The sequence below is a fragment of the Hylobates moloch genome, unplaced genomic scaffold (assembly GCF_009828535.3).
Source record: "Hylobates moloch isolate HMO894 unplaced genomic scaffold, HMol_V3 SCAFFOLD_11, whole genome shotgun sequence".
Classification (NCBI taxonomy): Eukaryota; Metazoa; Chordata; class Mammalia; order Primates; family Hylobatidae; genus Hylobates; species Hylobates moloch.
Window position 1 is genome coordinate 83,066,469 of NW_026652286.1, and position 24,696 is coordinate 83,091,164.

General features: G+C 39.1%; 1 long non-coding RNA gene across 1 annotated transcript; it reads left to right on the top strand.

Annotated features, from left to right (window-relative positions):
• The first annotated feature begins 16,278 nt into the window (after positions 1–16,278).
• Positions 16,279–24,291, top strand: LOC131384633 (uncharacterized). Its single transcript, XR_009215692.1, has 3 exons — positions 16,279–16,314; positions 16,929–17,016; positions 24,255–24,291. It is a non-coding gene; the product is annotated as an uncharacterized LOC131384633 (long non-coding RNA).
• The last annotated feature ends 405 nt before the right edge of the window (positions 24,292–24,696 follow it).

Genomic DNA, 24,696 nt, shown 5'->3' on the forward strand with positions numbered 1-24,696 from the left:
TCAGAAGGAGGATGGTTAGGGAGATGTAAGATTTTTATATTTATCAAAAGAGGACTTAAATTTAAAAAGAAGGAAAGAGAGAGTGAAAGTGAGAGGGGGAAAGAAAGAGGAAGAGAGAAAAGCAGAAGAGAGAAAGATAAAAAGGAAAGAGAGAAGGATAAAAAGAAAGAGAAAAAGAAGGGAAAAGAGAGAGACTCCCTAACACATCATCTGCAACCTTCCAAACCTGCTTATGATTATAAGGTGGTTGAATGCATGTGTATCATCAGTTGCTAGGACAACGAGTTGCAATCCAGTGCTCTAGAGCCTCATATCATGTGGAGTAGGGGTGGGCAGATTTTCTGAAGTGCTATTGTTGTGCTTTTATCACTCTGGGGACAGATCCATAGTGGCATGGCTAATGGGGATTTCTCTTTCCGGGAAGGGGCTATCAGTCTATGACTCAGCTGTCACCTTCTGGCCCCTGAGATTTAGATAGCGTCTCTCCTAAACCATCAGTTTTACTGCCCATAGAGGTCCACTGCCAAATTTCTACTAATTCTTAGGGACTTGCCCTCCCATGAGCCCTCTGCTTTTGGCTCTACACAGGTGGCTTTGGTCCTTACCATGATGCTCAAATCATGAAAGTTGGCCCTTTCCAATATTATCTTCTAGAATTTTTATAGTTTTGGGTCTAAGATTTAAGTCCCTGATCCATCTTGAGTTGATTTTTGTATAAGGTGAGAGATGAGGATCCAGTTTTATTCTCCTACATGTGGTTTGCCAATTATCCTAGCACCATTTGTTATATAGGGTGTTCTTTCCCCACTTTATGTTTTTTGTTTGCTTTGTCAAAGATCAGTTGACTGTAAGTATTTGGGTTTATTTCTGGGTTCTCTATTCTGTTTCATTGGTCTATGTGCCTATTTTTATACCAGTACCATGCTGTTTTGGTGACTATGGCCTTATAGTATAGTTTGAAATCAGGTAATGTGATGCCTCCAGATTTGTTCTTTTTGCTTAGCCTTGCTTTGGCTATGTGGGGTCTTTTTTGGTTTCATGTGAATTTTAGGATTTTTTTTTCTTTTTTAGTTCTGTGAAGAATGCCGGTGGTATTTTCATGGGAATTGAATTGTATTTGTAGATTGCTTTTGGCAGTATGGTTATCTTCACAATATTGATTCTACCCATCCACGAGCATGGGATGTGTTTCCATTTTTTTGTGTTGTCTGTGATTTCTTTCAGCAGCGTTTTGTAGTTTTCGTTGTAGTTTTCACCTCCTTGGTTAGGTATATTCTTAAGTATTTTATCTTATTTTTTTGCAGCTGTTGCGAAAGAGGTTGAGTTCTTGATTTGATTCTCAGCTTGGTCGCTGTTGGTGTATAGGAGAACTGCTTGTTTGTGTACATTAATTTTGTATCTGGAAACTTTGCTGAATTATTTTATCAGTTCTAGGAGCTTTTTAGAGAAGTCTTTAGGACATTTTAGGTATACAATCATATCATCAGCAAACAGCAACCCTTTCAATAGTATTTAAACAAACACACAACTAAAAAACGTTTACAAGCACACATTTATTACTTTATAACTTTGCGGATGACTGCTACTGAAATTGGCACATGCCAGATAACGTTAAAAAATCCCTTTTATGGAAAGATATACCAATTTTGTGGGATGGAAGACGCAATACTGTTAAGATGCCAATTTTCCCTGAAATTAATTTATGGATTTAACATACTCTGAATGAAAATTCTAACACATTTTTTTTTTGGTAGAAATTGGCATGGGTAGGGAAATGCAAAGGAATTAGAACAACCAAAACAAATTTGAAGGGAAGAACGAAGTTTGAGGACTTACACTATCTTTGTTGAAGATTTTACAAATCTATAATCAAGACAGTGTGATACTGGTGTAAAGATAGATATACGGATAAGTAGAACAGAACAGAGAGTTCTACTGGCCACACATATATGGTCAATTTATTTTGGCAAAATTACAAAGACAATTCAGTGTAAGGAAGATAGTTTTTCAACAAACAATGCTGGAATGATTGTTATCTGATGGTGAAACATCATCTTTGATCCATACTTGCTCCATGTGCAAAAATGAACTCAAAATTGATCATAGATCTAAATGTAAAGTCTATAAGTATAAAACTTCTGGAATAAAAGATAGGAGAATATCTTCATGACCTTGCATTAGGTGAAGATTTTTTAGCTATGACATCAAAAGCATAATCCATAAAAGAAAAAAATTGATAAATTGGACTTTATCAAAATTAAGAGCTTCTGCTTTTTGAAAGACACTGTTAATGGAATGGAAAGTCAAGCCACAGGCTGGAAAAAACATTTGCATATCACATATCTGATAAGGGATTTATATCCAGATATATAAATAACTCCCAAACTCAATAAAACAGCTCAATAAGAAAAATGGGGAAAATATTTTAATGGACACTTCATCAAGAAAGAGATATGGATGGTAAATAAGCACATGAAAACATGCCCAACATCATTTATTGTTAGGAAAATGCAAATTAAAATCACAATGAGATGCTACTACACATCTTTAGAATATTTAACAATAAAAAGATTTACAGTATCAAGTATTGGTGAGGATACTGAAGAATTGGAATTCTTATATGTTGCTGGAATGACCGCTTTTGAAAACAGTTTCTTAAAGAGTTCAACAAAAAATATAACTCAGTAATTCTGTTCCTAGTGGAATGAAAACAGATGTTCATACAAAGACTTGAACAGGAATGTTCGGAGCAGCTTTATTGTAATAGCGCCAAACGAGAAACAACCCAAATATCCATCAACAGGTGAACAGATACACAGATTTTTGACATATTCATATAATGAAATACTTCTCAGCATTAAAAGGAATAAACTATACATACTAAAACATAAATGAATCTCAAAATAACTACAGAGTGAAATATACCAGGCAGAAAGGGAGTATATAGTATATGATTCCATATATAGATATACGATTCTAGAAAATGCAAATCAATTTATAATGACAGAAAGAAGATGTGGTTGCCTGGGTAGGCAGGGATTGGATTGGGAGCTTACAAGGAACACAAAGAAACTTTGGGGTGATGGACATTTTTACTATCTTGATTGTGGTGATAGTTTCAACTTATTGTATACTTCAAATATAGTTTATGTCAATTATACCTCAATAAAGCTGTTGTTAAAAATCTGCTTTAGACAGATTTTCTCTAAAGTCCTATTTTTGGCTTCCCACCACTGGCAAGCTCTTCTCTTGGTCTCTTCCCCATCATCACTTGATTCTTCTCTCTTTTCCTTCATTTTCCACCTCCCCTCCCACCCTCTGCATTTCAATAACAGATTTCCTCTCCTTGTCTCATGCTGAGCAGTTCTGCTCTTGTTCTTGAACTTGAATTTGTGACTCCAGCTCACACTTGGACCCTTGCGTCTTATCATCCATCCTGTACTACAGTATGCAAGTGCTGGAGCCAAAGTGCATGGATTCAAAAGCTATACTCTCCTACTTCCTAGCTGGGAGCTTCAGCAAGTTCCTTGCCATTTCTATACTGTGAACAAATGTGAACCTAAAAACGTCCTTCTAGATGGATCCTGAGTGGCTAAGCCAGTCCTTCAAGATGGAGCCCAGGTGGCTAAGTAGGCCTAAATTTAAAAATAAAGCCAAATGGCCATACTCTGAGTTTCCAGAAAAATCTCACCTCTGCTTAACTTGGGGACTTCAGAGCTCACCAGAGCCAACTAATCAGGGCTCAGCTATATCAACCAATCAAGGATCAGTTGTATTGACCAATCAGAACTCAGCTGTGCCAACCAATGAAAACTAGGCAAGTTTGAAACTTTCATTTGCATAAACAGATTTGATTGGGTATCTGGGCAGGAACTTTTGCTATAAAACTGGAAATCTCCCTTTGTTCTCTGGAACATGCCTTCATTTTACAGGTTTGCAAACTGTTATCTACCACATGATAGCAAAATTAATAGTACTTTTGTTTTAACATTTGCTATGAGGATTAAATGAGTTAATAGAGAATGTTTAGAATATCTGGCATGTAGTGAGTATTCAATTATTATTACTATTATATAGTAATAGAGCAATTATTGTTACTTTTAGGACTTAAAAGCATTTTTCTAAGTTTAGAACAATTCCTCCCTTAAGAGGAATTATGACAATAGGGAAAGAGTTCAGTAAATTATGGCCCATCAGCTGAGTGGAATATTACATGTACCTTAAAAAAAATGATCCTTCCTATGAGTCTATAATGATTTGGAGAAATGCTTGTTACATGAAAATATAGTAGGCTCTGTAATCATACATACAGTGTTATCTCAACTATACTCAAAAGTCCAAACAAAAATTATACACAGAATAAAGACTGAAAGGAATTATGCTAAAATCTTAACAGCTACCTTTCATAATGGGAAAAAAAAAGTGTCTTTTTTCCCTCCACAAAGAATCCTGTCATTATTACTGAATGCCTCTGCAGGGGAGCTGTGGACACCGAATACTTTTATTAGTTAACCTGTTATCTAGCCACGGCTTAGCAGGAAATACAGCAATGCAATCTAGGGTTGGAGGAATGTGTTTGAAGGGGAGGAGAGAAGATGAAAGAGGAGATAAATAAATGAGGAAGAGGCCGCTGTGGGGAAAATGGGAAATGCCAAGGAAATTTGTGCTTTGCCATTGCACCTGGATTCAGGAACATTCACTCTCCTGCAGCAGCATCACGAAGACATGTCCAGCCAGCCTATTGCTGAAAATTATGCTGGTGCTGTCTTATGCAGAGATCCCTAAGGCAGAGGCCCGTGACGCCCATGGTGTCTGCTTATCCATTTCTCTTTGACTTGACACCTGTGTCTGTGGGAAAGGATATTACTCATTCATGATGGTAGCTGCAAAGACTATGATTAAATTATTAATAAACTGCAAAAATCATTTCCTGATCTTCCATCCCAAGCAGAAACTCAGCTTTTGTCACACTGACAACGTTTTGACCCTAGCTTCTCCTTTATCTATTCATATATAGTTGCAGGGAGAAGAAAACCTTCCTCTTCTTTTCTGTCTCTTGCTCTGTGATTTTTGTGGTGAGTAACTTATTTTTCTAATCACGCATGTAGCTCATGAGCTGAGGCAATGCAAGGAGTTATCTTGGTTCTTGGGTGCTGGTTTCTGGTCAGCCAACCGTTTGTTGTCTGGAAGGGTTGGTGATTTTAGCTAAATGTCCCTCTTAGTCAGACTAATTAGATCCGTAGCACTGTGAAGCACATCTTACCAGGGAATTTGCAGATCATGTTTCTATCTATTAACTCTACCTCCAAGGCTAGGAAACAGGAGACTGCCCTAATGTCCATGGACACCCTTTCACTTTTTCTCCCTAAATCAAGAAAATGGAGCTTATATTATTTAGGCCTCCATGTTGGAAATGTTGGTCTCACTCTTTGAGGGAGCCAACTGATGAAAAAATATTTGGAACATTTCCATGGGGCAGCCTGGCTAGAAACCAACCAAAAATTGCTGACAGCCAGCCTTGGGTATGCCTACCTGGTCACCCTCTGAGCAGCTCAGGGCCAGCTGGAGGGAGAGGGTGTGCCCACTCACCACACTGCAACCCTGACAAAGGGAGGTCATCACTAAGGGCAATCTGAGGCTGTATGTATTCAAAACCAATTATTTTATTTTTTTGTTCTTCAACTTTTAAGTCCCGAGGTACATGTGCAGGATGTGCAGGTTTGTCATATAGGTAAATGTGAGCCATGGTGGTTTGCTGCACAGGTCAAACTATTACCTAGATATTAAGCCCAGCATCCATTAGCTATTCTTCCTGATGCTCTCCCCTCCTACCCACCACTGATAGGCCCCAGTGTGTGTTGTTTCCCACCAAGTATGTCCATGTGTTCTCATTGTTCTGCTCCTACTTATAAGTGACAACATGCAGTGTTTAGTCTTTTGTTCCTGTTAGTTTGCTGAAGATAATGGCTTCCAGCTCCATCCATGTCCCTGCAAAGGACATGATCTCATCCCTTCTTATGGCTGCATGGTATTCCATGCCAAAACAATTATTTTAATTTTCCCCAATTATTAAAACATACAAAGTCATTTTTGCATTGGAAAATACAGAAAGAAAAAAGCAGTTATAAAACTTAATATTTTGAGCCAGGTGCAGTGGCTCACACCTGTAATCCCAGCACTTTGGGAGGCCGAGGCGGGAAGATCACATGAGATCGGGAGCTCAAGACCTGCCTGACCAACATGGTGAAACTCCATCTCTACTAAAAATACAAAAATTAGCCAGGTGTAGTGGCAGGCGCCTGTAATCCCAGCCCTCAGGGGGCTGAGGCAGGAGAATCGCTTGAACCTGGGAGGTGGAGGTTACATTGAGCTGAGATTGTGCCATTGCACTCCAGCCTGGGTGACAGAGCAAGACTCTGTCTCAAAAAAAAAACTTAATATTTTGTAATATTTTCTTTCGAAATATTTTATTGTCCTTTTTTTTTACCATAGTCAAACAAATACACTGTATAAAATGTTTATGTCCTGCTTTTATTACTTCATGTGGCCTGAATATTTTCATATAGTGTTAAAGATACTTTGCAATAATCAGTTTTAATGGCGGCTTAATATTCTCTCCTGCTGTAGTTTCTTTAGCAATTCTTCTATGGTTGGGCATTTTTCATATTATGAATAGTATGAGCCAGGCATGTTGATACACTCCTGTGGTCATAGTTACTTGAGAGGCTGAGGTGGGAGAAATGCTTGAGCCAGGAGTGATCATGCCACTGCACTCCAGCCTGGGTGACAGGGCGAGGCCCCATCTTTAAAAAAAAAAAGAAAAAGAAAACTTAAAAATTAAAAACATTAAAAAAAGTGAAAACACTTCTTTGATCATAAAATTTTTTCATATTTTAGGTTATTTCCTGAGTATAGAGTACCAGAAGAGGGATTTATAAGTGAAGATCATAAAAATGGCTACCATATATTAAGCACTTATGTATCGGGCATTTTACGTATATTTTGGAATTTAATTCTCGTAACAATCCTGCAAGATTTGTATTATTATTTCTATTTTTGCACATGAAAGAAGGCTCAGAGAATTAAACAACTATTAAGTGGCAGAACTGGGATTCAAATGCAGGTTGGTCTGATTCCAATACACATCTAGACCCCATTGCCCAGATGTTTGGCCAAACATTAGTGTGCATTTCTGTGAAACATTATTCTGGATTCTAGTTTTTAGATGAGATTTACATTTGAATTGGTAGACTGTGAGTATAGCATATTGTCTTCCATAATGTGGGTGGGCCTCATCTCATCAGTTGAAGGCCTGACTAGGAAGAAGAGACTGACTTCCTCCAACCAAGAGGCAGTTTTTTGCAGGAAGCCCTTGGGCTTGAATTGCAACAGCAGCTCTTCCCTGGATCTCTTACCTGACAGCACACTTTGGAGATCTTGGACTTGCCACCCTCCATAATTGTGTGAGTCAATCCCTTAAATCTCTTTCTACATATACATACATCCTATCGATTCTGTTTCTCTGGAGAGCCCTGGGTAATAGCACATTCTCTGACTAGAATATTTGTAAAGTTTTTGATAGATATTTTCAAATTGCTTCTCAAAAGGCTTAACAGCGAACATTACCACCAGCAATGTATGAGAGAACATGAACTGACAATTCACAAAGAGAAGAAACACAGTGTATGGGTGTCTGTGTCACCCACGACATTCAACATTCATCTTTTTAAAATTCTACTTATATACTATATAGGAAAGGCAATTTCATTTGAATTTGCATTTCTTTTTCTAACTATAGAAGGTCAGCATTTTTCTATATTTTTTAACAGAGTCACTTTTTTCCTATTTTTTCTTTTTTAAGGATTGAGTATATTACAATTAGGTTTCTGGAATTTATTTTGGTGTATGGTACATGTTGAGGATCTGATTCGATTTCTTCCAAAATGACTAATATACTGGCCTGATGGTTTTTATTGTCTAATCCACGGGCTTTGGTTTTATCATCTACGAAATGAGAGGGTTGGACTAGAAGTGCTTCTCAACTCTTACTGTATGTTAGAATCACCTGGGGATGCTTTTTGAAAAAAACATAATTGCTTGGCTTTTCTCCAGAGTTTTTGTTTCAGTTGGTCTGTGGTAGGATCTGCGAATTAGTTTTTTTCTTTTCTGGTACTTTAGATTTTAATGTGGAGCCAGGTTTGAGGAAGCCTGAGCTACATGACCATTGAGGTCACTACACCTCTAAAACTCAGATTTGAGGGAAGCCATCTGTGATGCTGTGAGCTCATTGCTCACCAGGTAGCAACCCCGATCAGGCTGGTGGTGGTTGGGAAATGTGGGGTAGGGAGGTTCGGAAGATTCCCTTTCTCTCTTCCCCACTGTTTGTATGGACCTCCTGGAGCTTTCTGGTCTTTGAGGTTACACACCTTCTGGCCCAGGTCACAGAGGATAGCTCTGCTCTTCTGCTTGAACTTCTAAGTATAGAACTCAAGAATTCCCCAGACTTGGATTTCTACAAAAACTTTGCCAAAAAGAAATCAGTATCAGAGCAAAGCAGTGTATGTTTCCTCTGAGGCAATCAGGCTCTGGTTTATGGTTTATTTTGCTGGTTGACTTTTGTCCTGGACTGTCCTTACCTTTGCAATCCACAGATTGTCCTTGATAGCATTTCTGCTAGCCCTCACCCCTCACACATGTCAACTGGGATATGGGCTCCTCAGGAAGTGATTCTCAAGCCAGACTGCATGGTAGATCCCATGGGGAGTTTTTTTTTGTTTTGTTTTTTGTTTTGTTTTTTTTTAGTTTTTTAGTTTTTTTTTTTTTTGAGACAGAGTCTCATGACACAGATCTTGGCTCACTGCAACCTCCGCCTCCTAGGTTCAAGTGATTCCTGTGCCTTAGCCTCCCGAGTAGGTGAGATTATAGGCATATACCACCACACCCGGCTAAATTTTTTGTATTTTTTATTAGGTTAGTGCATAAGTAATTGTAGTCTTGCCGTTACTTATAATAGCAATTAGCCATCTCTAATAGTAGAGACAGGGTTTTGCCATGTTAACCAGGTTGGTCTCAACTCATGGCCTCAAGTGATCCTCCCACCTTGGTCTCCCAAAGTGTTGGGATTACAGGTGTGAGCCACTGTTTCTGGCCCCATGGGGAGCTTTTAAAAAATGCTGATGCTATGGTCCCACCTCCAGAAATTCTGAATTTGTCTAGGGTAGGATAAAAGCACCAGGCAATTCTCATGTGTAGCCAGATTTGATATCCACTGCCCTGGGATGTGGTGGTGCAGATTCAAGTTGCAAATAGGGAAAGAAAGATTGTTGAGAAAGAAAATTCTTGACAAATTTATTTTTGTTTTTATTTTAATAATCAAAGGGAAAGAAAAAAAGAGGTAGATGACCTCGTGCAGGTAAACCATATTCAAGGGCCAGAACCACTTTAATGTAGCCTCAAGCAGGAAGCATACTGGGACCTGAGTTTCATTATAGCCAGAGAGAAGCTGGTGGGATGGAGATGGGAAAAGCTAGATTAGCTCAAGTGGCACTCAGGTGGGCCAAAAGGCTTGGAAAATTTGGAGGGCAGTTGGGCAGGTATTGGCAATCTGGAGAGTAAATCCAGCAGGAAGGCATGTGTCCGATAGAAAGTCACTTTCTGGTTCTGGGCAAACAGTTTGTTTAAGGCAATGGCCCAGCTAGTGTTTAGGGACGTGAAGATCAGGATACAACCCCCACAAATGAGTCGGAGGAGAGCATGACACTGTGGCTGCATCTGCAGGGAGGAGTGGGGTTAAGAACAGGGCCCTTGCAAAATCATTTCTGGGGAATTTTTTCTTTTCTGATTCTTCTTATTGGAAGGTAAGCTCCCTGAGAGCAGATACACATACTTCTGTTGTCAGCTGCTCGATCTCCAGCACATACCACAGTGACAGTTGCATAACAGTAGGTTCTCAAATATTTTGTAATTGGTGGTGGTTTGTTTTTAGCACATCTTAAATCTTTTTTTTTTTTTTTCAAAACAGAGTCTCACTCTGTCGCCAGGCTGGAGTGCAGTGGCACAATCTCGGCTCACTGCAACCTCCGCCTCCTGGGTTTAAGTGATTCTCCTGCCTCAGCCTCCTGAGTACCTGGGACTACAGGCGCGAGCCACCACGCCCAGCTAATTTTTGTATTTTTAGTAGAGATGGGGTTTCATCATGTTGGCCAGGATGGTCTCGATCTCTTGACCTCGTGACCCACCCGCCTTGGCCTCCCAAAGTGCTGGGATTACAGGCATGAGCCACTGAGCCCCGCCAGCACATCCTAAATCTACAAGCAGCAAGGCATGGGCTCAGTCCCCTCTTGCTAGTAAGAGGTGGGTACTAACATCCTCTCCACTCAGATACAGTGGGGTAGGCAGAGGCTGACAGGAGGGCCTGTTGATTGCTGTGCTGGGAGGAGAAAGGTCTTGAATGGCAGGACTATTTCTGCCAGGTTACTTCCCGCAGACTGCCTTAATCACTCCTCATTCCCCTGGCACTGCCCCCACCAGACCCCCCCCATCTGCCTGTGAGGCAAAGCCCCAGAAGAGAGTTCCTGAAAGGAAAATGCCTGGAGCTACCTGTTTTGACATTCAAAAAGAAGTCAGCAGACCTTAAAAAGGGCAGGTTTTTCCTTCAAACACACGTTAAAAGCTAACCTACTGCCTTTGTAACAGTTTGCGTCTTGCCAAACGCTTCAAGGATTGCTTTTCCCACTTGGAAGAGGATTTCCTCAACTTTAGAAAAGCTGGAATGAGCTATTGCCAAGGCAACCAGTAGAATCCATAATATTTGGCCTCCTCCAGTTTAGCATGCCCAAGTCAATTGGAGGGGTCCGCGGGAGGAGGGAATGAGCCCTTCCAAGCGGCTGATCTCTGCTGCCACTTTCCCCAGCTCTTCAGGTGAATGCAGTTTATTATGTCTGACAGCTGGCTCTGCAGCTGTGGTGCAGGCAAGCCATCTCATCTTTCATCTCATGGTCTGAGACTGCTCCCTTATTAAATACACTTACTGAGTCGGAGAAATGGAGTTTTAAAGCAGCCTTTCCGGGAAGTTCAGAGAAATCAATCTTTCCCAACACCTCTTCCAGGATAATGGCAACTGCCTATTAACTGGCCTGCCTGTTTCCATTCTCACTGTCCTACAGGCCAGGCCTTTCACAGCTCAGCCAGAGGGATCTTCTTAAAATGACAGTCATGCCATGTCACTCCCCGACTTTGTTTCTTCTAGTATTTTTTTTTTTCCCTCATCTTAATCAGGATAAACTCCAAGCTCCTTCTGAGGGAGGCTCAGGAAGTCCTGTGACCTCAGGCCTACCTGGTCAACCACAGCTCACAGAACTCACTCCTCTACTGGCCTAATCACAACATTCTTTTCTGTTACTTGTAACCTTCATTGGACCATTTCATCCATTTCTTCACAGATCCATCAATCCGAGTGCTGGTGATGCTGTAATGATGAGCACATCGCGTTCTCTAAACAGATTAACTCTTAAGTGAATTCTCAGTTACTGAAGTGGCCTCCTTGTCTGGGGTGATAACCAAGGTTCATTGTGTCACGGTCATGGAGATCAAGGATGTGGACACACAAAGAGTAAGGTTAAGAGCGGAAATTTAATAGGTGAAGGAAAGAGAATACCTCTCTGCTACAGAGAGGGGTCTTGGAAAAATGCGTTGTTGATCTGTGGTGAAATGCAGACGTTTTTATAGATAAGCTAGTGAGGAGGTGGTATCTGATCTACATACGGCGTGAAAACCAGGTTAGGACCAAGTGTGCCATCTGCATAGGGTATGCATCTCTGGCAGCCCTCACCCCAATATTTTATTATGCAGGTGGGTTCTCTGCCTGAGCTTCTCCATATTGCCCAGTTCTTTCTTACTGTACATGTGCTAACAATAAAGGGAAGGTGGAGCTTCCATGGTGGACATGCCTGGCCCTAAGTAGACCCTTTCTACTGGTGCAGCTGCCGGTATTCCCCCGCAAGCTTCCGGCTTCCTTATCTATGTTTGCAGCTTGATCTTCCAGGCTGCTCTTGGTTAGAAAATAAGTGATTTCTTGGGCTGCTTTTTGTTAGAAGGGAAGTTCTGCTGAGGACTCTCTTGCCCCCAGGATCTGCCTAAATATTTTCTTTCTATCTTCCGTCTGATCATTACTTTATGGGAAAATCCAACATTAACAGATATACTCTAGTCTATAAGATGGGGTGAAAACCTGGCCTCACGATGAGATCATTTGGCATTGGGAAAGATGAGAAAAGAAAATGGGAAGGGAAAATGGGAGGCTTGGGGGAGAGGAAACTGTAGAAACTGGTGGCACAAAAGATAAAAAGGGAGTTACTGAAATAATACTGCTTTAAGATTTATTCATTATGGCCAGGCATGATGGCTCATGCCTGTAATCCCAGCACTTTGGGAGGCCAAGGTAGGCGGATCACGAGGTCAGGAGTTTGAGACCAGCCTGGCCAACATGGTGAAACCCCATCTCTACTAAAAACACGAAAATTAGCTGGGTGTGGTGGTGGATGCCTGTAATCCTAGCTACTCGGGAGGCTGAGGCAGGAGAATCGCTTGAACTCGGGAGGTGGAGGTTGCAGTGAGCCAAAGATCATACTACTGCATTCCAGCCTGGGCAACAGAGTGAGACTCAACTCGGGAGGTGGAGGTTGCAGTTAGCCAAGATCGTACTACTGCACTCCAGCCTGGGCAACAGAGTGAGACTCTGTCTCAAAAAAAATAAAAAGATTTATTCATTATTTGTGGAATGGTATAATATTCTGGGTCAACCGTGATAAATTAAAGAGCCATATTAAAATCTCCAGAGCACCCACTTTAATATGTACAACAAAGAAATATTGATAAAAATATCAACAGAGGAAATAATTTGAAATACAAAAAAAAATTTCTATATTAGTTTAACATTTTAAAAAACAGAAAAAGAAGAAAAAGAAATAACACATGGGAAATAGGGAAACAAAAATCAGCATGGTAGATGTATTAGTCAGTGTTCTTTAGAGAAACAGAACCAATAGAATATATAGAGACATGTAAGAGGAGATGTATCACTGGAATTCATTTACATAAAGGGAGGCTGAGAAGTCTGGTGATATACCATCAGCAAGCTGGAGAACTAGGAAAGCTGATGGTGTAATTGAGGGGAGCTGATGGTGTAACTTTCACTCCAAGGCCTGAGCACTGGAAGGTGGGGTGTAGGGGAGAAAGTAGGAATGCTGGTGTAAGTCCTGGAGTCCAAAGTTTCAAAAACTAGGAGCTCTGATGTCCAACGGCAGGAGAAAATGGATGTTTAGCTCGAGAAGAGAGCAAATTCTCCCTTTCTTCTCATTTTTGTTTTATTTGGGCAGGTCCTTAATGGTTTGGATGATAGCTGCCCACACTGGTGAGGGAGACCTTCTTTATGTAATCTACCAACTCAAATGCTAATCTCTTCTGGAAACACCCTCACAGACACAGTAGTAATGTTTTACCAGCTATCTGGGCATCCACTAACCTAGTCAAGTTGACACATGAAATTAGTCATTTCATTAGACATGAACACAATCATATCAATGATTGTGTTCTGACATAAATTACCACAAACTAGGTGGCTTAAAACAACAGAATTTATTCTCTTATAGTTTAGGCAGCCAGAGTACAAAATTAAGGTGATGGGCAACATTAATTCCTTCTGGAGGCTCTGAGGGAGAATCTGTTTCATACTTCTAGCTTCTGGTGATTACCAGCAATTCTTAGTATTCCTTGGCTTGTAGCTACATCACTTTAGTCCTTGCCTTTGGGTTCACACAGCCTTCTTATATCTGTGTATCTTTGTGTATCCTTTCCTCTTCTTATAATTGGATTAGATTTAGGGTCCGTTCTAATCTAGGATGACCTCGTCTTAACTAATATTTGCAAAAACCAATTTTCAAATAAGGTCACATTCTGAGGTTCTGGGAAAACATAAATTTTGAGGGTACATTATTCAGTCCACTACAAACATTAATGGATTAAACACTTTAATTAGGCTGGGCATGGTGACTCACGCCTGTAATCCCAGCATTTTGGGAGGCCGAGGTGGGTGGACCATGAGGTCAGGAGATGGAGACCATCCTGGCCAACATGGTGAAACCCCGTCTCTACTAAAAATACAAAAATTAGCTGGGCATGGCGGCACAGTCTTGTAATCCCAGCTACTCGGGAGGCTGAGGCAGGGGCATGGATTGGACTCGGGGGGAGGCGGAGGTTGCAGTGAGCCGGGGTCGCACCACTGAACTACAGCCTGGTAACAGAGTAGGACTCTGTCTCAAAAAAACAAAACAAAACAAAAACCACACTTTAATTAAAAGGGAGAGATTATGAGTTTTTTTCTTTTTTTCTGAAAGCAAGACATCTATATGCTGCTTTTAAGAGATATACTTTAAATATAAAGACACAGATAAGTTAAAAGTAAAAGAATGGTTAAAAAGGTCTACCATGCAAATTAGTGTGACTATAATAATGTCAAGAAAGTAGATTTCAAGATAAAGAACATGACTAGAACTGAAGAGGCACATTCCATAATGGTAAGAGTCAAGACACAAAAATACTAAAAGTGTATGTACCTAATAACAAAGCTCCAAAATATGTAAAATAAAAATAGATGGAATTGGAGAAAACAGACAAATTCATATTTATATTTGGAGATTTCAACATCTCTCTGTTAGCAAATACTAGAAATAGACAAAAATCAGTAATGATATGGAAGATTGGAACAACAGTATCAACCAACTTGTCCTAATTATTATTTATAGGACATTATACTTAAGAACTATAAAATACAAATTCTTTTCAAGTGCACCCGGGACACTTACAAAGATGGAGCTGGGCCATAACACAAGTCTCTGTTTTTAATATAAATTTTTTGATGACTAATGAGATTTTAACAGTTTTTCTTAGTATACCTTTGACTGTTATCTGGGAAATTGTGTTTTTGTGTCCTTTTTCCTGGCATCTATTGGGTTAAAACTGAATTAGCCATTTGACTCATCACTTAGTCTATCTGGACTCTAACTCTTCTTTCTATAAAATGTTTGATCATTCATTCATTTGTGCACCTACCAAATATTCATTGATGTTTTGTGTGTCAGGCGTTGTCTTAGATGCTGGAAATATAACAGTGAGCGAAACATAAAAATCCTTGTTCTCATGGAACTGACCTTCTGATGGGAAGAATAATACTGCCTACCTCACAAGGTGGTGTAATCCATGGGAAAGAAAACATGTTTACACTATGCAGTAAAAAGATAAGTGGTTACGACTGTTATTATTTTACACCTCCAACAATTGTGTGGTCAGAAGACACTAAACTATCCCCTGTACCTCCCCGTGGCCTTGCTTTGGACCTTATATGACTGATTTCTTTGGGCTAAAGCATTTTATCTAAGAAGACTAACACACACAATTTATTATAATTCCTGGTTTACAACAGGGCCCTGAAGGAACAAAGTACTTTATTTATTATTTATTATAATTCCTGGTCACCTAACAGGGCCCTGAAGGAACAAAGTACTGCTCAAGTTTTGTATTGATGTCGTAAAAAGGGTCAGAAAAGGCAAGAACATGGAAATTACCAGTGAGGACCAAGGTGAGAAGTGAGGCAACACCAGCGTCCTGTGCTGGGAACTGATTGGAGAGCAGAAAAGAAGACAGGCGTCTTTATCCTAAAAACCAAAAACCTCCACTGGAGTCTCCAGTCAGATTGCAAGCTTGACAGAGGTGGGAAACAAGACAGAATCAGAAATATTGCTCCATTTCCAGCACCAACCACAGTGCCTCGCCCAGAGCAATATTTGAGGCATTATTTAATAGCCTCTACTCCAGATACTGTAGTTCAGATTTAGCAGAAATCTTCATGGGTTGTTTATGTGGTGAGATCTTCTTGGAGAAGGTGGGGCTGACCTAGGCTTCAAGGGTGATGGGAATTGGGAGGATGAAGCTGCCCTAGGAGGGAGTGATGAAAAATCTTTGAGCAGGTAGGTCAGGGAGTGGCATCAGTGGTGCAGTGGAGTGTATGTGCAGTCCTTAAGTCTTGGAGATTTGGTGAGGAGGTGGGGCAGGGACAGGCTGAATGTCATGAATAGCAGAAGCATCATGGGCAGAGTCTCTGAGAGCAGGTTTGGGACCAGTGGAAGTAGAGCCAATTAGGGGGAGTATTGTGACACAAAATTTTTATTATTATGCAACATTGCTGGCCTGGGCTCACTCCTGTCAGTCTTGGTGAAATTTCCTGAATCGGAGTGTTCTGCCTCCCACATACAGCCTGAGGTCTGCAGGGACTTCCTCATTTTGCAAAGGGATAATAAACTCTTTACAGAGTTTGGCTTTAAACTCTTAGCTTGAGCGTATTTTCTTTTTTCGGTTCAATTAGCTGAATCTACCTAGTATAAGAGCAAGAAATTGTAGTAAACTATTGTAGTAAACTCAGGATCATTCAAACAAGGGCTTGGCATGAGATTCTGGGACCTTGCTTGGAGCAACAGGAAGAGACAGGGCTTGTATTAGGATGTGTAAGCATAGACTTGGCAGGAATATCTGAATATATCAGGGGTCCACAATTTCAGCAGTGCCTCAGTTTTCCTAAGCAGATAAGATTGGGAGGGCCTGAGTAAAAATACAGATTGGAGCGGGAGCTTCAATGGGTATTGAATCAACTCCACCTTTTACTTCCCGACAGCAGGTGTTGGCTGGGGCTAACCAGGGGTGAGCCTTGATTGACCCAAGACAATTGGTTTCATCTCCTCTTCTTTGCCACATAGATTAGCTCATGAGTGAACAGCTGATTCAACCAAAGTAAAGCCCCGTACTTTGTTTCAGTGGTTGGGGGATAGCGTGGGTGTATTAGTCTGGACACTGCTGCAGTTATTTTACTCTAATGACAGGCGCCAGCCAAAGGCGAGGCCGCTGCTTGAAGAGGGCAGATTCAAAAGACTTGAGAAAAAATGGAGTCAGAACCTGATCAAACCACAGGTAAAGTCTACCCTATCTTTAGTATTTACAGTTGTATGAGCCAGTAATTTTTATCTATTGTTTAAACTAATTTATCTTGGTGCTTCTCTTGCTTATCTGGGAGTTTCCCTTGTATTAAACAAATACTTATAGTAGTTTAGGGAGTAAAATTCAAAGCCCCCTTAATTCTTTGTTTTTGTTTTTGCTTTTTTTCTGAGACAGGGTCTCACTCCGGCATCCAGGCTGGAGTGCAGTGGCTCAATCACAGCTCACTGCAGCCTCAATTTTCCTGACTCAAACAAACTTCCCTACTCAGCCTCCCAAGTAGCTGGGACTACAGGCACACACCACCACACTGGCTAATTCTATTTTTGTAGAGATGGGGGTCTCACTCTGTTCCGTAGGCTGGTCTTGAACTCTGGGGCTCAGGTGATCCTCTTGCTTTGGCCTCCTAAATTTCTGGGATTATAGGCATGAGCCCCTGCACCCAGCCTTGTCCCTCTTTCAGTCTCACTTTTCAGAGTTAACCACTGCTAACTGATCCATATGTGTCCCCCTTGTCAATTTACTGTGCATTTCATTGCTCTATATTATAAATTACATCCTCATTATATTTCAGAAATTACAGCACATCCTCCTCCCTCCACACATTTATAACTAATGTAAGGGTACCCATTGCTCATAATCCCACCTTATTCTACCTCTTTCAATCCAGGATTTGTAATCTGATAAAGGTGCATTCCTGTGTTTTTCAAAGCTGTCTCATAAAATAAAATTCTCATAAAAGTTATCCTGCAAAAGGAATGGGACTCTTATCAGACAGGATTGAAAAAAAAATCACACTAAAGAAAACTGTGTATCTGGATCCAGATAATCAGTCTTTCTGGAAAATTACAGAACCAAGCTATCTTTAAAAGTATATTCCTTTTTAGGATCAAGCATTTGATAAGAAAATAAATTCCCAAAGTCTCAGTCACACAGGAGGTAGAACTAACCCTCAAGACGCAGGAATTGAGTGTATGGGGGGATGTCAGAGGATTAGATTTTTTTGAGGGGCTCAATTCAGTTAAGTTCCATTCATCATTATAAACACGTGCATCAGGGATACTCAGAACTCAAATTTTTGTTGTTTTAGTGAGAAAAATTGGCACTCAAAAGTTGCCAGCCACCTCTCTCTATTAGTAGAGATATGTCACTTTGGGAAGAACCATAAAATGCTGTGTTCAAATTAGGCAGTTATAAATTATGTTGGGTAAAGAGAAAAACTTTCTTTTTATCTTGACAAATGTTGTCCCTGAAAGAATCTAGGGAGAGGGAGAATTTGCATATGGGCCAAGGAGCCCTCCCTCCCATCATACAATTCATGCTTTAAAAGGGTAAGATTTAGTGGTCTTTTGCATATTTACAGAATTGTGCAACTATCACCACTATCGAATTTTAAAATATTTTTAATACTCTGCAAAGAAACTGTACCCATTAGCAGTCACTCCTCATTCTCCTCACCCTAGCATCAGGAAATAACCTTTCTGTCTATAGACCTACCTATTCTGGACATTTTATATAAATGGAACCATACAACTTTTGTTTGCTCGCTTCTATCTCTTAGTATAGAAGGTTCATTCATGTTGTAGCATGAATCAGTACTTCATTTCTTTTTTTCATAATCATCGTTTTGCTTTTATTCAGTTTCATTAACCAAGTATGAATCCCTGAACAATATACTTTTCTTTTGCCTGTTTTTTAAACTTCTGGTAATATATATGTAATATAAAATTTAAGTGCATTCACATTATGCTGCAATCATCACCACTATCTATCTTCAAAACTTTTTCATCATCGCATACTGAAACCCTGTACCCATTTAACAATAACATCCCATTCACCCTCCACTCCTGCCAGCCCCTGGTAACCACTGTTCTAATTTCTGAATCAGTGTATTAAACTATTCTTGTTACTTTCTACAAGTGAAATCATACAATATTTGTTCTTTTGTGTTTGGCTTATTTAGCATTATGTCTTCAAGGTTGATCCATGTTGTAGCATGTATCAGAGTTTCCCATTGTGTGTGTATATACCACATTTTGTTTATTCATTCATCCTTTGATGAACATTTAGATTGCTTCCACTTTTTGACTATTGTGAATGATTCTGTTCAGCTATGAACATTGATGTACAAGTATCTCTTTGAGTCCCTCCTTTCGATTTTCTTGACAGTATATATAGTAATGGAATTTTTGGATCATATGGAAATTCTATGCTTAATTCTTTGAGGAATCATCAGACTGTTTTCCATAGCTGCTGTACCATTTTACGTTCCTACCAAAGATGCACCAGGGACCCAGTTTCTCCACATCCTCACCGATATTAGCTATTTTCTGACTTTTTGATAGCCATCCTAATGGGTGCCAAGTAGTATTTCATTGTGGTTTTGATTTACATTTCTCTAATGATTAATGATATTGAGCATCTTTTCATGTGCTTTTTGGCCATTTGTATATCTTTTTTGGAGAAATGTTTATTCAAGTCCCTTTTCCATTTTTAAATAGTTTTTGTTGTTGCTGTTGAGTTGTAGGAGTTCTTTATATATTCTGGATGTTAATCTCTTTTTAGATGTGTAATTTGCAAACATTTTCCTCACATTCTCTGGGTTGCCTTTTTGCTCTGTGATAGGGTACTTTGATGCACAAATGTTTTAAATTTTGATGAAGTCCAATTTGTGTATTTTTTCTTTTGTTGACTGTGTCTTTGGCGTCATATCCAAGAAATCATTGCCAAATGCAATGTCATAAAGATTTCTTCTGTTTTCTTCCCAGAGTTTTACAACTTAGGTCTTACTTTTAGGTCTTTGGTTCATTTTGAGTTAATTTTTATATATGGTGTTAAGTAAGGGTCCAACTTTATCCTTTTGTATAGGATACCTGGTTTTCTTTTTCTTAGTATAATTTGTTGCAAAAACTGTCCTGTTCCCATTGAATGGTTTTGGCACTGTTCTTGTTGAAAATCACTTGACCATATATATGAAGGTTTATTTCTGGGCTCTCTATTCAATTCCTTTGGTCTATACGTCTCTGCCAGTGCCATGCTGTTTTGATTTTTGTAGCTTTGTAATAAAATTTGAAATCATTAAGTGAGTCATTCAATTTTGTTCTTCTATTTCAAGATTGTTTTGGCTATTCAGGGTCCTATGAGGTTCCATATAAATTTTAGGATGAAGTTTTCTATTTCTGCAGAAAAGGTTGTTGGGGCCAGGTATGGTGGCTCATGCCTGTAATCCCAGCACTTTCGGAGACCAAAGTGGGTGAATTGCTTGAGCCTAGGAGTTTGAGACCAGCCTGGGAAACACAGCAAGACTCTGCCTTTACCAAAAAAAGTACAAAAATTAGCTGGGCCTGGTGCTACATGGCTGTGGTCCCAGCTACTGGGGATCCTGAGGTGGCAGGATCCCTTGAGTTCAGGAAGTGGAGGCCGCAGTGAGCTGAGATCATCCTGCTACACCCTAGTTTGGGGGACAGAGAGGCCCCTATCTAAAAAAAATAAGTTACTGGAATTTTGTGGGAACTACATTGATTTGTAGATTGCTTTGGCTAATATTGCCATTTAAATAATATTAAGTCTTCTAATCCATGAACATGGAATATCTTTTTATTTATGTCTTCTTTAATTTCTTTCAGCAGTGTTTCATAATTTTCAGTATATGTCTTTCATCTCCTTGATTAATTCCTGAGTATTTCATTCTTTTTGATGTTATTATAATGAAATTTTCTTAATTTCTGTCTCAGATTGTTCACTGCTAGTGAGTTGAAATGCAACTAATTTTTATGTGTTGATTTTTTATCCTAATACTTTGCTGAATTTGTTAGTTGTGACAGTTTTCTTGAGTGTGGAATCTTTAGGGTTATCTACATACACAATCATGTAATCTGTGAACAGAGATAATTGTATTCTTTCTTTTTGACTTGGATACCTTTTATTTCTTTTGCCAAATTTCTATTTTTGCCTATCTATATTGTCTAATTGTTCTATCTAGAGATCCTAATACAATGTTGAATAGAAGTGGGGAAAACTGGCATTTCTGTCTTATTCCTGATTTGAAGAGTAAAAGTTTTCAGTCTTTTGTGATTGAGTGTTAACTGTGTGTTAATTTTTCAAATGACTTATGTTAAAGTTGAAGGAAGTTCCTTCTGTTTCTAGTTTGTTGAATATTTTTATCATAAAAAGATGTTTAATTGTGTCAGATGCTTTTGCTGCATCAATTGAGATGATCATTGGGTTTTATCCCTCTATTTTTTATTTATTTATTTTTGAGATGGAGTCTCGCTCTGTCACCCAGGCTAGAGTGCAGTGGCGCAGCCTTGGCTCACTACAATCTCCACTTCCCGGGTTCACGCCATTCTCCTGCCTCAGCCTCCTGAATAGCTGGGACTACAGGCACCTGCCACCATGCCCAGCTAATTTTTTATATTTTTTAGTAGAGGTGGGGTTTCACCGCGTTAGCCAGGATGGTCTCGATCTCCTGACCTCGTGATCCACCTGCCTTGTCCTCCCAAAGTGCTGGGATTACAGGCGTGAGCCACCTCGCCCACCTCCGGTCCCTTTATTTTGTTAAGGTGGTGTACTATAGTGATTCATTTTGGTATGCTGGAATCATCTGTGCATTCTAGGAATAAATCCTTCTTGGTCATAGTGTATAATCCTTTTAATATGCAGATGAATTCAGTTTCCTAGTATTTTTTAAAGGATTTTTTCATCCGTATTCATAAGGAATATTCGTTTGTACTTTTTTTTTCCTTGTAGCATCTTTGTCTGGTTTTGGTATTTAGGCAACATTGGCCTCATAGGAAAAGTTAGGAAGTGTTCCAATTTCAATTTTTTGAAAAAGTTTGAAAAAGATAGGTGTTAATTTTTCTTTAAATGTGATAGAAATCACTGATGAAGCCATATGCTTTGCTTTTCTGGGAGATTTTTAAAATTACTAATTCAATCTCCTTATTAGTTATAGATCTATTTATATTTTCCATTTCTTCATGATCTATTCTAGGTAGGTTTTGTTTCTAGGAATTGGTCCATTTCATCTAAGTTACCCAATGTATTGGGGCCTAATTGTTCATAGTATTCCTTAAAATCCCTTTTATTTCTGTAGAATTAGTAGTAATGTCTTTGCTTTCATTTCTGATTTTAGTAATTTGAGTTGTCTTTTTTCTTAGTCTAGGAAAAGATTTGCCCCCAATTTTGTTTATCTTTTCAGGGAAAACTTTTTATTTTATTGGTGTTCTCTATTGTTTTTCTAGTCTCCATTTCATTTCTTTCTTCTTTAATCTTTATTATTCCCATCCTTCTACTTGTTTTAAGCTTAATCTCCTCTTTTTTCTCATTTTTTTAAAGGCATAATTATTTCTCTCCTCAATCCTCTCAGTTTTTGCTTCATGTGTCTAGGGCTCGGTTTTTGGGTCCATATATATTTATAGTTGTTATTTATTCCTGATGAACTGACACTTTAATCATTATTAAAAAGTTCTTCTTTATCTTTAATAACAATTTTTTGTCGTAAAGTCTTTTCTGTCTGCTATTAAGATAGCCACTTTAGCTCTCTTTTGGTTACTATTTGCATAGTATATCTTTTCTGATTCTTTTAAACTACTCGTGTCTTTGAATAAAAAATATGTCTTATAGACAGCGTATAGTTGGGTTAAAAAATCTATTCTGCCAATTTCTGCCTCATGATTGGACTGTTTATTTGCACTTAATGTAATTATGATATGGTCAGTTTACATCTGTCATTTTGTTGTTTTATGTATTTTTTTCTTCTATTCCTTCATTATTTCTTTGTTAACATTAAATCTCTTAAAGAATACAATTTCACCTTCCATTGTTTCTTTTAACGCATATTTTTAGTTCTTTTACTATATATTTTAGTTTACTATATATCTTCTTAATGGCTACCCTGGAAATTACAATCAACATCTTAACTTATAAAAATCTAGTTTGGATTAATATCAACTTAATTTCAAAATTTAAAGAAGTTTGCTCCAATATAACTCTACCCCGTCTCCTCTCCTTCATGTTGTTATTGATATACAAATTACATTATATATATATATATAAAATGTATCAATGCAGTTTATATTTTTAAAAATAATTATTTCAGTTATCTTTTAAAATATATAGAAGAAAAACAATTAGAAGCAAAAATACATTTAAATCATTTTCTAAATTTACTCTACTCCAAGATGCCACTTACACTAGATTGCCTCTGACCCAGTTATTTGGGCACTGTGTGTGTGTGTGTGTGTGTGTGCACCTGTAGAGCTATAAACTAAAAGATTTACTTCACTGAAGAACCACAACTATGGGATCCCCAGAAAACTTTGACAGAGGTAACTAATATCTGTTGGTGATCATAGAAGGTTATCCAGTTTAGCTCTAATAGTGAAATGAAAGCAACCAGGACCAGTTCTTAGATCTAACAGATGATGATAACGTGCCCAGCATCAACAGCAGTAGTGATGGTAGACAGAGGTATCTTGAGGCTGTTGGGCTTTCAGTGGTGATGCCAACCTCTCAACTTTGGCAGCTTCAACTGTGGTATGAAGGTCTGTTCTGGGCCACCCAGTGCTCAAAGAGCAACTGGGACTGATCTGTTGGACCTAATCATTCCCTAAATAAGAAACACTGGGAGAGTCAGCATTATATGAATTTAAATATTAAGATAAGTGGCTTTCTTTTAAATCATAACTAGTGAACAGAAATGTCAATAAATTTAAGCAACACATTTTAGTAAGAGCCCTGCCAGTGAAAAGTAAATGAATAAACAAACAATAATATTGTTTAATAGATTATTTCTCTCCCTTCCAGTGCATTTGCTTGATGAGATTTACAAAGTCTAGAAGCTCCTGAAGAGTGGGCCAACACCTTATGCACCTGCAAGGGAACTCAAAATAATCATAGCGGCTCACACTTAGTCTTACCCTGGGCCAGGCACTGTGCTTCTCAAAGTGTGAGCTGTGGATCGTTGCTGGTCCATGATCTGTTTGTTAATGATCCATGACAATAAGTACACAAATCAAGAATAAACATTTAAACATTTTTATAGCAATTTGACATTGCTGCAACTGGAAGGTAGGTGATCATTTTCACTGAGCTTTACAAAAATGTCAGTCCAAGTTTGAAAAAACCAAAACCAATAAACAAAAACTAATTCTTTTGTTTGGATAGCTTGAAAAGTACTGTTCTATAATATTATTATTTTTTCCACTTTACAGATGAAGAAACAAACTTAGATTAATTACTTGCCCCGGGATACAGTTAACAAGTAGGTGCTGGAATTTAAACCCAGGTGACCTGACTTGGAGTCTATGGTCTCAGGGACCATACCGTGAGCAGTAAGCAGCAGCTCCTTACCCCATTGACAGACATTTGGCCTCTGGTTGTGGCAGCAGCAGCTTTTAGCAGAGCCCTTCCATTTAAATGACTCTGTCCTTGAGCTGACCTGTCATTGGTCAGGAGGTGAGCACGGGGTGGCTGATGGGGCCTGGCCACTAAGGTGGAAGACTATAGGGCATAGGTATTTGTGTTAATATATGTCCAGAAAGCCAGGGGTTCCAGCCACAGAAATGAGGATTTCAGCACACGGCACTAATTACCATGATTTCACAGCTGTGATCAATTCACGTTTTCGCACTTTGAGATCAGGCCTGCTCTATG